Below are 15,373 nucleotides of genomic sequence, written 5' to 3'. Positions count from 1 at the left end.
TATTGTTGTTATTAAAATATATTTAATAACCTGTGGGATGCCATATTCAATCTTAGTTAAATGGAGGAAATTCTACTTTTTTTCCACAAAGAATGAAGGCATATGAATTAATTAAAATATATAAAATAATACATGTGACAATGTCTAGCTCAGGGTCTAATCCATAGAAGGTCTATAATGAATGGTTTTTTCCATTGGTCAAGTTTTTTTTTTCTTTTCTGAAAAATTATGTGATGCATTACATTTCTTGACTTCAGAAGTAGTTTAACATCATGGGGAATTGGAAGGATTTTATAAATTATAAGACTTAATATACGATGTTGCTATAAGAGTGCCTTGCCTAGGGCTTCCCTATTCAATTTTTGAGCTTGTAGTGGCCAAGAATATGGATTCTTCAAGGCAGGCTTAACAGCTCCGAGGCTCCGAAGTTGGTGGCCCTTTGTTAAAGAGATTTCTTTTTCAACTTCAGGAAATCCTCAAGGCCTTCCTTGGTTTTTAGTTCCTATCAAAAGCATTAGAATTCCTAGGGAGGAATTCTTACAACTTTTCATCTTGCAGATATCCTACCCCCCAAAAGGAACACTTTGTTATAGTTGTTGAGAAAAAACAAAAAGAAAAACAAAAACACTTCTAGGTTCCATCAAAATCAATTCAGCTAATTAGCAAATATAATATCATGTGGTATAATTTTCTTTTGACAAATCCAACGAAGGCAAGTCAGAGTTTTGCCAGTAGAATACTGAAGCCCCCCTTGTACTGGCCTGCACCAGCCTGTGATAGAATATTCTACACTTCTCTTCCCAGCTCAGTCTTCAGTGACATCACATTGGTGGGTGAAATGGCTACAGGGGCAGTAGTCACACCACAGAAACATGCAAATATTACACATATCACAAATTAGAGCCACATTTGTTCTCAGAGAGCTGATTTTTCAGTACACCATTGGTTCTACCTTGTCATTTTCAAGTGTATGAAATAAACACCCTTTTGCTCGACAATTTGTTATTGCTGTGCCTTCTTTGTGCAAGGCATTCAATTTAGGAGTAGCTTTCTGTAATAGATGCATACCATTTGGTTGAATAGAATGTTTGTTTCAAATTGTTTTACTGCCTTAAAATTTCTGCTTTATGGTGTGGTTTCTTGAACAGTAAATGTGTTCTGTGAAACATTTTGCTTTACTGCAGTGGTATTTCCTTGTATTTGCAACATGAAAATGGAGCTTAAAGATGTAAAATCTAAGAAATCAAGCATAACGAATTCCTGTGATTTTTGAGCATATTTGTCACTGGATAAGAAAAAGTGAGGAGAAACTGATGGCACTACCAATATTACGATTGTTTCACCTAGTGGATTAAGCAGGATTGGAACCTTCACATAGACTGATTTTTTTTTTTCCAAAAGGTTCTTCAGATTCACCTGGAAACTTCTGAAATTATGTTTGATAAGTTAGAATGTGTCAAGAAGATGCAATCACTCTGATTATATACTCTCAGTTGGTTACCTATCACTTCTCAGACCTTAACTTGGTCATGCGAAGGTAGCTGACTAAATCGTATATCACACAGTCAGAAAAACTGTGAAATCACATTCAGGATGATGGCAGTAAATAATGGCTGCCGCTCTTTTACATGTATTTTTAATACTTTCAATATTTTATTAGCTTTTATATTTCTAGCTTTGCTTTGAAAATTAAATAAATATTTTGTTAAGATATTTCTCATGGGCTTTTTACCTTCGAACTAACTCACACAAGTCCTTTTATTTCTATCCTATTTTGTTTTACTGCATTGAGGGAAGAAATATTCGGAAATACAAATTTTTAGATTTGTATTTTCTCATGAACTATTGTCTCTATCATGTTAGGTCCTTTTTAAAGAGATGTAATTTTTTTTCTTCAAGGAGTGAAGCTTTTCAATTACCTAGAGAAACAAATATAAACTATACTTATTCTATGTTTTTTTCTTAAAAAAAAGGACAAAACAATCCCATAATATTTTAAATAGGTTTTAACAATAGGAATCTCTCTTCCTAACCAAAAAATTGTTATTTTTGTTATTATTTCTAAGTTTCTAATAATAATAGTTATTTTGTTTCATATACCTATATTTTTTTAATGATATTTTAATTCTGAATAGAATAACATTAGATTCAAAAATACATCATAAGAATATATGACAAATTGTAAAAATCTAACAAATTTTGTGCATCTTGCAGCCCACATAATAGGATAATTTTCTGTTAATATAGACTATTGTTTATATTGAGTACTATATAGCACTCTGAATATTTCCATTTGTGGCAACTACAAAGTTTAAGGCAGATAAAATTACTTCCATAATATTCCAAATGCTGGGGTTTTAAGTTTAGAGTTCTAAGCCTAATTTTCTATATAAGAAACTATCAAAGTGAATTTCTATAAAATAAAGTGTACAAGAATAAACATATTCGACCTATTTTAATGTGCTATTGTTATTCTCATTTTTCACTGAAAACTGTTTGTGAATATAAATTTAAGTATAAAGGAAAAATCATCCTTCTTCAAACCCCACTCTTTCTACTTATTTTATAGCTCTAGGCACTCATGAAAAGCTTTTCAGTTAAAGAGCAAACCAACAGAATGAAAATCAGAATTTTACTATTATTATTATTATTAGTCTTGTAAATATTCACTATTTAGGAAGCCCCCTAAGCATACATTGCCTTATTAAATATACAAAGTCAAAGCTGATGCTCTCTAAGAGTTTATAATGTAGGTCAGAAAGAGGTCTTTTTTTCTCTGCCTGTTATGAGCAGAGACCTCTCCTGCTTTCTCAGCAATCCCCTTGCCTTGCATGAAACATGGCTTAGTTTTGCTCCATCAGGGTTTGTAGCATCAGCATTATTGCTTGCTCTCCATCAGGGTTCTTGCTGGTTTGCCTCTGGCATCCCTGGTCCAAGAGTGAAGTGCTGGAGAGTTTGTTAGCTGTGTCTCTGCCTTTCTGTCAAGGCGTTTTTCTATTTGTGAATAGTTATTTCCTAAGGTACGTGGAAAGTCATTGTTTATGTGAGTCCCCAGCTTCATAGACTTTATAATAAATTGACAAAATTCAGAGCCCTTTCTTAATTTATCAGGTTAAAATTAATGCTCATTTTTCAAGGACAGCCATGTTAAATCTTGTCACCACAGGTTGCTTTTTTTTTTTTTTAACTCATTGTAATAATTTTGTTTTTGCTTGTGTGTGATGGGTGGGTGGGACTGACCTTTCACCCAAAGACTACCAGTCTCTCTCCGTGGTAGAATATGAGGCTATTGCAGTTGACAATTGGGGCAAGACAGTGCAAGATTTAAGGCATTTAATTTAAAATACATGCAAGTATATGTGTAAAGAATGATGTTTGTCTTTCTTCTGTGGCTACCAAAACAAGAACAGTAATCACTTGAGTTCATCTGTAGAGATAGGATTTTACAGAAATAATTCTCTAACTTGATAAAGAATAAAGAACTATGAAATGTGAACATATTGTATCTAGAAGTGTTAAAGAATTCCTCTTCTGTAGAAGTTTTGTAAGACATAAAACAGATTACTTCCCATCAGCTCAATGTGATCTCTCTCCCTCTATTAACTCCCATAGCAAGCCATGTGTGATGACTAATGTACTACATTAGGCACTAGCAGCAGACAAAGATGAACAAGACACTGCCTTGCTCTGAGAGATGAAATACAACTTTTTACCTTGTATGTTATAGTTATGTTGATCTTTCTATTTTATCACTGTTAATGGCCCTGTATTACTTGGTAATTATTTCTGTATCATACATATTTATGGTCCCCTCAGTACCTAGAATATTTAACACATAGACCAATTTGATAAATGAATTCATTTAATAATTATTCTTTCATTCAACAATTATTTGCAAGCTCCTACTATCTAAGGCAATTATCTCTTTAAGATGGTTTTGCATGTAATCCTACCCTGCCAGGAAATAAACTTAGTAGAGATTTTTTCTTTTTTCTTTTTGTAAATTCATAGTTCCACCTTGATTATTATGCTAACATTTTAGACATCAAAATAGAGCCATCAAAATGTCTACAAAAATGCTTCCAAGGGTCTTCCACTTACAAAAGGATAAAACAGACCTTTTTTCCTTCCTATTTATCCCATTAAATGCAGCCAGAAATCCCAGACGTTTTTTGTTTTTTGTTTTTTGTTTTTTTTGAAAAATGCAGAAGACCTTGAAAAGCAGAGTGAAGAAGGAAGACCATACAAGCAGCTCTGGATCCAAGTAATGACATGGTGGTAAGTTCCTGGATTTTTGTTTTGGCTCCATATATCCCAGATTTGGAGCTGAAGAGATCAGAAACTCAGAAATGACAATAGGTGCATATATATCCACGCACACAGAGAGAAACAACATTTGACTCTCTCTGGCCAAAGGACAAGGATAGGGCAACTTAATAAGACAGAAAACCTTGAGGCAATTAACACATTCATCCACCCATACATAAGAGAAAAATGTATGGCCTTATCCTCACCTAGGCCATCAATGCCCTAATGAATACTCTACATTTCTACCTTCACCAAGCTATGACAATGTCCCCCCAGTTTCCATCAGGGTAGTGTCCAAGAAGATCACATAGAAGCCAGGACATTCATCCCTGCCAGGTAGTAACCAGGCCACCCTCCACCCTTTGTATCATCAGTGGAGATAAAATAGGGATCCTGAACTTCTACCCCTACCATCCCTATATGTTGGGATGGTGTCCAACTAGGCTTAGAGGAGAATCAGGACTTTCACCACCATCCTGGAATAATGACACCAATACCCAACCCCACTTCCCCCATCAGCATGGTGTAGTGGTGAACAAATGGGTAATAGTTACAGGGCATTCCTATTCCTCCCAGCCAGGGAGGTATCAACGGAAGTCTAATGGGAGCAGGAAGTCCTATCCATGCCAGCAGTAATAAAGAGCTCCTGTCCACTCATATATAAGCAAAGGGCAAGTGAAGAAACATGAGCTTCTACCTCCAACTGCCATTAATTCTACTCCCACTTCTAGAGCAATATTGGAGAAAGCCAACCAAAACTGAAGGTTTATACAATATCCAGAATCTCACAATATCATACCCAAAATGTCTAGGTTTCAACTGCAAACTACTTATTACACTAACAGTCAGGGAGATTTTAAATGAAATGGAAAAAAAGTCATTAGATGCTAATATCAAGGAGAGCAAATGGACATCCAGCAAATGCCATAGACAATACAATAAAATTTGACTTCAGTTTCATACCTTATAAAAATTAATTCAAAATGGATTATGCACTTATAACTAATAAATAAATAAAACTATAAAACTTTTGGGAAAAAACAGAAGATAAACTTTGGAGTCTAGAACTAGGCAAAGAGTTCTTAGATTGGAAACTAATAGCATGGACGTAAAGCGCAAAACTGATAAATGGGACTTCATCAAAATTAAAGTCTTTTGTTCTGTAAAAGACTTAAGAGGATGAGAGGACAAGCTACAGATGGAGAGAAAATATTTGCAAACTAGCTATCTAATAATGTTTAATATACAGAAGATATTTAAAAATCTCAAAATGCAGCTGTAGAAAGAACCCCAAAAAATCCAATTAGAAAATGGGCAAAATATATGAACTTTATATATATAAAATACATGAACTGTATATTATTTTGGTTAAAAGGATGTACAGATGGCAAATAAGTGCATGAAATGATGTCAAACATCATTAGTTATTATAAAAGTGAAAATTAAAGCTGCAAGGAGTTATTGTGACATACCTATCAGGATAAATAAAATAAAAAATAATGACAGCAACAAATGCAACCAAGGCTTTTGAGAAAGTGAATCACTTGTACATTTCTGACAGGAATGTAAAAAGTTACAGTTAATCTGGAAAACTCTTCAGCAGTTAATTTTAAAAACTAATTATGCAACTACCATAGTACCTAGGAATTGCATGTTTAGCCATTTTTTCCCTCAAAATAAAAACTTATATTTACAAAATGTCTGTACATGAATACCTATAGTGACTTTCTTTGTAATAGCCCCAACTGGAAGCAACCAAGACATCCTTCAACAGGTGAATAATTAAACAAACTGTGGTATATCCTTACCAAGAAATATTACTCAGTAGAAAAAAATGAACTATTAATGACCTGGATTAATCTTCAGAGAATTATGCTGAGTGAAAACAGCCAATGCCCATAAGCCACATACTGTGTGATTACATTTAAATAACATTCTTGTAATGACAAAGTTACAGAAATAGGGGACAGTTTAGAAGTTGTCAGTGTTTAAGTGGGAAGTTAGAGATAGGAATGAAGTGGATGTGGCTATGAAAAGAGCAACAGGAGGGCTCCTTGTGGTGATAGAAATGGCCTGTATTTTTTGACTGTAGTATATCAATATTCTGGTTATACTATTGTACTATGTAGTTTTGCAAGATATTATCACTGGGTATAAAGAGGAAACAGGCACTAGGGATCTCTGTGTTTTTTGTTTGTTTGTTTTTACAACTACATGTGAATGTACAATTATTTAAAAACAAAAAAGTTGAATTAAAAATTCAGTCATCAGCAATATGACATTTACATATTTGTATCTGTACTGCACAGCAATCATATGAATGTCCTTAGTTGATTTTAAGGAATACTATTCAGTTTATAGCCCTGCTACCTAAGTGGCCGTGTTTTCTACAGAATTCTCTCATAACCCACAATCCAATGCCACTTGACTAAATCAGGAATGGCATTTGACCAAAAGTGCAGCAAATTTTAATTAAGTCATATTCTATGATCTCAACGATCAGGTGAATTGAGCCAATCATATTCTCTCTTTTGAAAATTTAAAGACACATACACACATACACGGACACAAACATAAACACACACAGAATAGGCTGTGTGCTTGTTATTAAATTACGATCTCTCAGTTCAAGTCCACCCTCCTCTTGCTTTGAGATGCTGGGTCTGGGTCAGTGCAAAGCATATATTTTCCTTTGCCACCTGGCTCCCTATTTGCCAATACAGGGATACAGAGGGAGAATAGAAGCTTGAAAGGGAAGAAGAAAGTGCTTCCTGCTTCTGACAATGTTGCCCTGTTGGTTCCAGTAGCCATTGCAAAGCAGTTGGTTCTGTTTTGTACATTTTTCTACAATTCCAGAAGAAAAAAAAAAGTGAATGATAAAACAGCACTAGCTGGCTAGTACCCCTTCCTCAGAGATGCGATTCCAGCTTTGCCTGTGGATTCCTTTTTAGTTTTTCAGGCTGTAACACTGGCTGAGTACCATCCCCCACAAAATTCTGCATCCCAGCTCCATGGGTACCCCAATCTGAGCTTCTGGGGTACAGTCCCAGCTGGCAGCCAGTCCCTAAAGGCAAGATTCTTAGCTCTGTGTAGTCCTTGCTGAGCTTCTAAAGTCCCTCTATTTTTCGGGGAACACCCTCACCCAAGACTCCTGTATTTCTTTTCTTCAAAGCCCCTCCTCCAGTATTCTAAATTCTAATAATCTCTGACTCTTACTTTTGTCCCTGCATCCAGGATATCCACTTCCTGTAATTACTATCCTTATGATTCCTCAGTGGTTTTTTTGCCTTTATTATTTGCCAATAACTGGCTAACTATTCTTTGATAATTCTGCATATTAAAATAAATGGTATGGTTTCTGTTTCCTGAATGTAACCTGATTCACACAGGTAATTAGCAGCAGGAGCTGAAGCTGTTAAAGGGAAAGCAGCTGCAGAGGCCATGATAGTCTATATGCAAGGCAAATTTTTAAGAGGAACAATTATTAAAAGGGTAAGAAAAATAATCTAACAAAAAAGAACAGATATGAATAGACAGTCAAGGAGAAGTAGAGTTGCACAAAGTTTAAAGTCCCTGTTGCTCATAAGAATGACACAAGCATATAAGAAGCTTCTAGAACTGCCTTTCTTTTTTATTCTTGCTTCTTATTTTGGTTTCAGTTCCAGCCCACACATGTTGCCAGAAAAATTACCTTTTTACATGGGTCACCTAAATGAGTCTTTCTTCTCAATAAACAAAAGAGCCTAAGGATACATCCTTCCCCGTGTATAAATAGAAATATTAAGTTTTACGACAAGGAAAAAAGACAATTACATATGCTTTTAAAAAGAAAGATTCAAGTCTTCTCTCTCTTGTTGGTTGATATTTATCTTCAGTGGTTGGTACCTTATGTTTACCTTACCATTGCTGCCTCATCTTTACAGAGCAGTTCACACTTGCAAACACCTCCATAGCTAGGTTCTTATGTGACTCTCCAAACAAAGTGATACCCCTGAAGATAGATTAACACATCTTCCATTCAGCTTAATCTACATAATGTGATGGAGTTGATGAAAGAAAAGGTTATCTTCTGGGAGGATCATGAATTATGAATGCAGGACAGATAGCTTTTATAAATGCAACTGAGAGAGAGCTAAATATTAATAGGAAAATGCATGAGCAAACCTTCTACCTTCATTTCCAGTCCACTTATACCATTTTACTTACGCCTTAAAGCATCACAAATAATTCCAGTATTTGCCAGTAAAAGGGAAAGTACAAACTTCTCCTCTACAATGTGCTTAATGTCACTATAATTTGATCTTTTTTTCCCCTTAACAGAGTGAATCCCCACAGATGAAAGAAGAGATTGTTTCAATTTTGCAGAGCTGATGCTTTCCATTTATAGGTGTGAGTCCCCTTGACTCTTGATGGTATAACAATTATTAACTACAGAGGATGCCACAACCCAATCCTCCAGCTTACAAACTGCCACTTGTTTTGAGTCACTTATACTTTCATCCTTCCCCACTGGTTCATTCAGACAAGTACAACTTTCCCAATAGCCCAACAGAAAATATTTTCATGCTGTGACCACATCAAGCTTTCCAATCTCCCCAGGTTTTCAAAGAGAGAATCGAAAGCCAGCTACTATTCCCAAACACTTCGTTCCATATCAACGATTGAACCACTACCCCAGTTACAAAGAAAAGGAGCCGGGACATCACCATTTGTCTGCCTGTTTCTTTCTGAACCCCAAGCAGGACAATCTGCCACTCTCTCAACTCCTGGGGTCGTGCTCAGAAACATCTGTTCGAGAAACAGTTTGACTCCCGCCCTTCTGCATAAATCACTACTGGTAAAAGTTTTATGAGGTGGCAACTTTTTCCCTCTCCTTTCTCCTTTTGTAACTGACTGAAGCCCAAATTAACAAGATGAAATGGCCAGACATTTAGCCATATGCCGGCATCCACATGTGTACATTCGGGAGGGAAAAGAAGCTGTTAGCTGTAGCAAAGGAGAATTATAATTGTCTGAAATGTAATTAACAACCTCATAGTCAATGAATCTTTGAAGGATTCTAATGGAGGAAATTATACCTCTCACTTACCTGTAGCAAATTGTTCATGGACCCGTTTCTCTGTTTGCAAAACTTGAACCCACTTAATTTATGGCGATTCCAAAGTAGTTTCAGGATGTTTCCATATTGTTAATCCGCATAAGTTATTCTTGCTTTTCCAGTAACTCCTACATAAAATAGAATAAAAAGATATAATTAGTATTATTTAATGGTCAATAAATGTTGGTAGATTTTAACACCTAGAGCTCACACTAAACACACACACGCACACACACACACACCATTTTTATTTTTTGTATGATAGAAAGTAATGGGAAAAATATTTTCTCTTTTAAAAACTATATCAAATGTTATGATCATTTTGTAAATACAATTACACCTAGTAGTAGATCTCCAGGTGGCTGGTAAAGGCTAAATAAAAGTTTATTGATTAGAGACTCAATATAATAGTTTTGATTAAAATTTGCTTGTTACTGCATGCCGTAAGAAGGTGGAAAGGAATTTAACATCTGAGACATTACCATGGGCCTGGGGCTATGTGAGTTGCATTTACATATATTATTTTATTCAATCAGCACAGTAATATTTCTTAAGACCTTACTATCCACACTGTCTAGCAGATGCTTTTGTTAGCCTCATATTTCAAAGTGTTATCAGGAGAACCTTCCCTCAATATTTCGACGTAGTTTCTTTCTATTTTCCATAAGTGTCGGCCGGCTGAGAAATAAAGAAAAAGAGTACAAAGAGAGGAATTTTACAGCTGGGCCTTTGGGGGTGACATCCTATATTGGTAGGACCGTGATGCCTACCTGAGCTGCAAAACCAGCAGGTTTTTATTAAGAGTTTCCAAAGGGGAGGGTGTGTATGAATGGGGAGTAGGTCACAAAGATCACATGCTTCACAGGGCAAAAAGGAGAACAAAGATCATACGCTTCTGAGGAAACAGGACAAAAGGCAAAACAGAACTACTGATAAGGGTCTATGTTCAGCTTATTGTCTTGATAAACATCTTAAAAAACAGAAAAGAGGGTTCAAGAGCAGAGAACCGGTATGACCTCAAATTTACCAGGGCAGGATTTTTTCCCAGCCCTAATAAGCCTGAGGGTACTGTAGGAGACCAGGGTATATTTCAGTCCTTATCTCAAACACATAAGACAGACACTCCCAGAGTGGCCATTTATAGACCTCCCCACAGGAATGCATTCCTTTCCCAGGGTCTTAATTATTAATATTCCTTGCTAGGGAAAGAATTTAGCGATATCTTCCCCACTTGCATGTCCATGTATAGGTTCTCAGCAAGAAGAGAAATATGGCTCTATTCTGCCCGACCCCACAGCCAGTCAGACCTTATGGTTGTCTCCCCTTGTTCCCTGAAAATCACTGTTTTTCTGTTCTTTTTCAAGGTGCACTGATTTCATATTGTTCAAACACACATGTTTTACAATCAATTTGTACAGTTAACACAATAGTGGTCCTGAGGTGATGTACATTCTCAGCTTATGAAGATAACAGGATTAAGAGATTAAAGTAAAGACAGGCATAAGAAATTATAAAAGTATTAATTTTGGGAACTGATAAATGTCCATATTAAAATGAAATCTTCACAATTTATGTTCAGAGATTGAAGTAAAGACAGATATAATAAATTATAAAAGTATTATTTAGGAACTGATATATGTCCACATTAAAATGAAATCTTCACAATTTATTTTCCTCTGCCACGGCCCAGTCCCTCCATTCGGGGTCCTTGACTTCCCGCAACAAATTGTAAAGCAAAGACTTATAAATAGGGGAAGTTAGATGACAAGTCCATTTAAACTGAATACAATATTCTCTTGTTTTAGTCAGATGGTGGGGAAGACCATTGATTATTGCTTTGTTTTGTTTAAATAATTAATATCAAAATATTTTTTGTGTTGAATCTGGCCTAAGACAAATGAAAAGAGTTATTTTGGCACTAGGCTAATGAAGAATTCCAAAAAGAAACTAGATAATGAATTTCCTGTCACAATATATCATAATTATGATGAAACACCTTAACAACTATTAAATAAAATTTGTAGAAGGCTGTTGTTTTGGACTAAATTCCTGCAATAGGCCCCAGTAGACCAAAGGAAAATGGAGCCACTCATGTTAAGTGTCATGCAAAAAACAGGAAAATCTCCAAACAGTGCTTTTTTTTTTTTCCCAAAATAACAAGAGAATCACATAAACCATCTGAAAAAGGGCCAGTCATCCTGACCCAGCATGATAAGGAAGTCTCCTCTACTTCAACTTGCCTAACAAGGAAAGTAACCTGACGTTAACCAATCTGCTTTTATGTATATGCTGTTTACTTGTTTCTGCTCAAGCTACCTTTCAAAAACTGACTGTTCGGCTATATCCAATGAAGTGCATTCCTATTTTTATAGATAAGATGCTGCTCAATTCATGAATAATTAATAAAAGTCAATTAGATTGTCAAACCCAAATTGTTGGAATTTTGTTATTTGGCATCACATAATTTTTTTCTCCATTACATTTGTTTTGGCCTGAAATTGCACATCTATTTAGAATTTACAGTACTCTTTTAACTAAATTTAACAAAAATAACTTCCTGTGCATCTAAACTATATTACTTATTTAATTTAACACTCTCTTATATTAACTAATTTTTATTAAGAAACTGTCAGCCATGGTAGTTCTCTTTGACCAGCCCATAAGATTCATTATGATATGACAAACCACCCATTAATACCCTCTTGTTCCCGAAAATAGTCAGCTACAGAAAACCCTCTGCCCCCTACATTAAACTTCTCTCATTTGAAACATCCCCAAACTGCACAAGTGCCCCCTTGCAGCCAACCAATACTTGTAAAATATACCATTTAGAAAGCCTCTCTAGTTTCCAAAATCCCATCTTAATAGAACATTTGCCAATCAGGTAAGTCTGATTGTTTTCTCATTTTATATCCTAACATGTACTCCCCTTCCCAACACTTCGGAAACTTTGCTTAAATGAAAGATATAGCAGAAGTATCCCCTTGCCACAAGTTTATGAATAAACAAGCTTTGTAAATTTTTTTATCAGACTTGGTTTTGATCAATGTCATTCTGTTTTATTACAGGAATATTTAGGATAATGTGTCTAGGAATATTTAGGATAATAAGTTTAGAGGGAAGTATCTTAACATATTCAGCAATTTGCAGATCCTTCCTGGTACATAGTAAGAAAACATAGTAGAACTAATTAAAAAGAGATGGGGTAGGGTAGAGGAGAGAGAGAGAGAAAGAAAAAGAAAGAAAAAAGTCCTGAATTACATGGGAGAATGAAGATCAAAGTTGGAACGTAGAATAAGTAATTGTCCAATTCTTGTTCAATTGATGAAATACCTAGAAGACACTTAATCTACCACTGTCATATGCCATTGTTAAAACTTAATAAAGTACCCGTCTATTGGAGATCCTCTATAAGCTAGGTACCAGTTAAGCAATTTCCATGCATTATCTAATTTATTCACTAGGGAAAAATTGATGCATCGGTGGAAAACTATATATTATATTTAGTACACCCTTCTGCTTATCAGAAGGTGATTCTATGGAAGAAGTCTACAGAATTTACAACTCTGCAAATTGTAAATAACTGCTAGAAATGCAAAATAATTTTTCTCTGTAGAAATTTTTTTCTGTTCAATAGTGTGGTTCATTTGACTTCCTTCTCCACTGTGGAAGAAGCTAGTTTTGCTTGCATTAACATATCTATTTCAATATTTCTCATTTATGCTTGTGTCTTTATTTCGGATTTTCCTTTGAAGTGGCTATAATACTGTGTGGTTCTCTCATTGATAAATGAGCTATAAAAAGTCTTTAACGTCTGTTCATTTTATATCTGTATGAGAGTTGTGATTTTACCTTTTTTGAATTTGATCTTTTGACCATTCTTTACGATAGCTCAATTGGGGATAGATATTATTGAATATTTTATAGAAAAGGCTTAGCAGGGTCTCATTACTTTCCTGAAAGCCACAAATATCCACTGGGCACCTCCTGACTGTTAGGTACTATGCTAGATGCCAGGGCTGCAAAGCTGAACAAGGTTGTCTTTAGCCTCAGGGTCAAGGAAACAAGAGTAAATCTTTAGTGAAGGTTGCCTTATATGTAAGCTGCTTTCATAGATATCTAGGAACTGAAAACATTTAATGAATACTTACTACCCAAAATTCACTTGCTATATAAAATATTGAACTCAAATAGATTCAAACAGTTTTATACTCTTTATCTCAACTTGCTCTGTGAATTCTTGCTAACTAAATTCAGGAACAAAATAGACTTTGTAGGAAGAAATACTTGATTACTATCTTCTAATCCTTCAAGTCACCTTATGAGGTAGGCATTCTTCCCATTTTTATAGATAAGAAAAATGAGGCTCCGAGAAAGTAGTGCTTAAAAAATGTCACAGCACTAAAGAATAGGAAGAGATAGCAGGATCACACAACCCAATGTCCTCATTTAATAGATGGAAAACCAGAGCTCATGGGAGACAGAGTAGCACCCTAAAATATCATGTCCAGCTAGGAGCAGGACTGGATGCTCCAACCATTGCTTCTACCTTCTACTGCATCTTTCTACTTATGTGAGACAGTGAGGAAGGAGAATGTACCACATAACAGAATCAGTGAGAAAAGAGAGAAAAAATTCTTAAACTTCTTTTAAGATTTTCAGAAGCCCCCAAGGGGGCTGATATGGTTTGGCTCTGTGTCTCTGCCCAAATCAACTTGATTATAATCCCCATAATCCCCACATGTCAAGGGTGGGAACAGGTGAAGGTAATTGAATCATGGGGACAGTTTCCCCATGCTGTTCTCATGATAGTGAGTCAATTCTCATGAGATTTGATGGTTTTATAAGCATCTCATTCTCTCTCCAGCCACCCTGTGAAGAAGCGCCTTCTGCTATGACTGTAAGTTTCATGAGGCTTTCCCATCTATGGGGAACTGGGAGTCAATTAAACTTCCGTTTTAAATAAATTACTCAGCCTCAGGCAGTTCTTCATAGCAGGCTGAGAATGTACTAATGTAGTTAATTGGTACCAGGAGTTGGGTGCTGATATAAAGATACCTGAAAATGTGGAAGTGACTTTGGAATTGGGTAACAGGCAGAGGTTGGAACAGTTTGGAGGGCTCAGAATAAGACAGAAAAATGTGGGAAAGTTTGGAACTTCGTAGACACTTGTTGAATGGCTTTGACCAAAATTTTGATAGTGATATGGAAAATGAAGACCACGTTGAGGTGGTCTCAAATGGAGATGAGGAGCTTGTTGGGAACTGTGGTAAAGGTCACTCTTGCTATGCTTTAGCAAAGGGACTGGTGGCATTTTGCCCCAGCCCTGGAGATCTGTGGAACTTTGAACTTGAGAGAGATGATTTACAGAAGAAATTTCTAGGCAACAAAGCATTCAAGAGGTAATGTGGGTTCTTTTAGAAGTGATTCAGTTTTATGCATTCACAAAGATATGGTTTGGAATTGAAACTTATGTTTGAAAAGAAAGCAGAGCATGAAACTTTGGAAAATTTGCAGCCTGATGATGCAATAGAAAAGAAAACCTCATTTTCTGAGGAGAAATTCAAGCTCACCACAGAACTTTGCATAAGTAATGAGGAGCAAAATGTTAATCACCAAGAAAATGGGGAAAATATCTCCAGGATATGTCAGAGGTCTTCACAGCAGCCCCACCCGTCACAGGCCAAGAAGCCTAGGAGAAAAAAACTGGTTTCATGGGCCGAGCTGAGGGCCTTGCTGCTTTTTGCAGTCCTGGGACTTGGTGTCCTGCATTCCAGCTGGACTTTTTAAGATGGGGCCAAGATACAGCTCAGGCCATTGCTTCAAAGGGTGCAGGCCCCAAGACTTGTCAGCTTTCATGTGGTGTTGATCCTGAGGGTGCACAGAAGAATTGAGGTTGGGGAACCTCCACCTAGATTTCAGAGGATGTATGGAAATACCTGCATGTCCAGACAGAAGTTTGTTGAG

The 15,373-nt window shown here is 36.0% G+C and overlaps 1 protein-coding gene across 33 annotated transcripts in view; it reads right to left on the bottom strand.

Moving 5' to 3' along the window:
- The window catches only part of LRRC4C (leucine rich repeat containing 4C), a 1,324,460-nt gene that overhangs the window by 524,665 nt on the left and 784,422 nt on the right, over positions 1 to 15,373 (bottom strand). For all 33 annotated transcript variants that reach the window (XR_012423317.1, XR_012423318.1, XR_012423321.1 and 30 more), the window contains one exon: positions 9,398 to 9,534. The gene's annotated coding sequence lies outside the window, so the exon portion shown is untranslated. The remainder of the gene's footprint in view (positions 1 to 9,397; positions 9,535 to 15,373) is intronic.

The sequence above is a fragment of the Macaca fascicularis genome, chromosome 14 (genome assembly GCF_037993035.2).
Source record: "Macaca fascicularis isolate 582-1 chromosome 14, T2T-MFA8v1.1".
Classification (NCBI taxonomy): Eukaryota; Metazoa; Chordata; class Mammalia; order Primates; family Cercopithecidae; genus Macaca; species Macaca fascicularis.
Note: the sequence above shows the minus strand (reverse complement) of the source record. Positions and strands in the feature narration are given on the sequence as shown.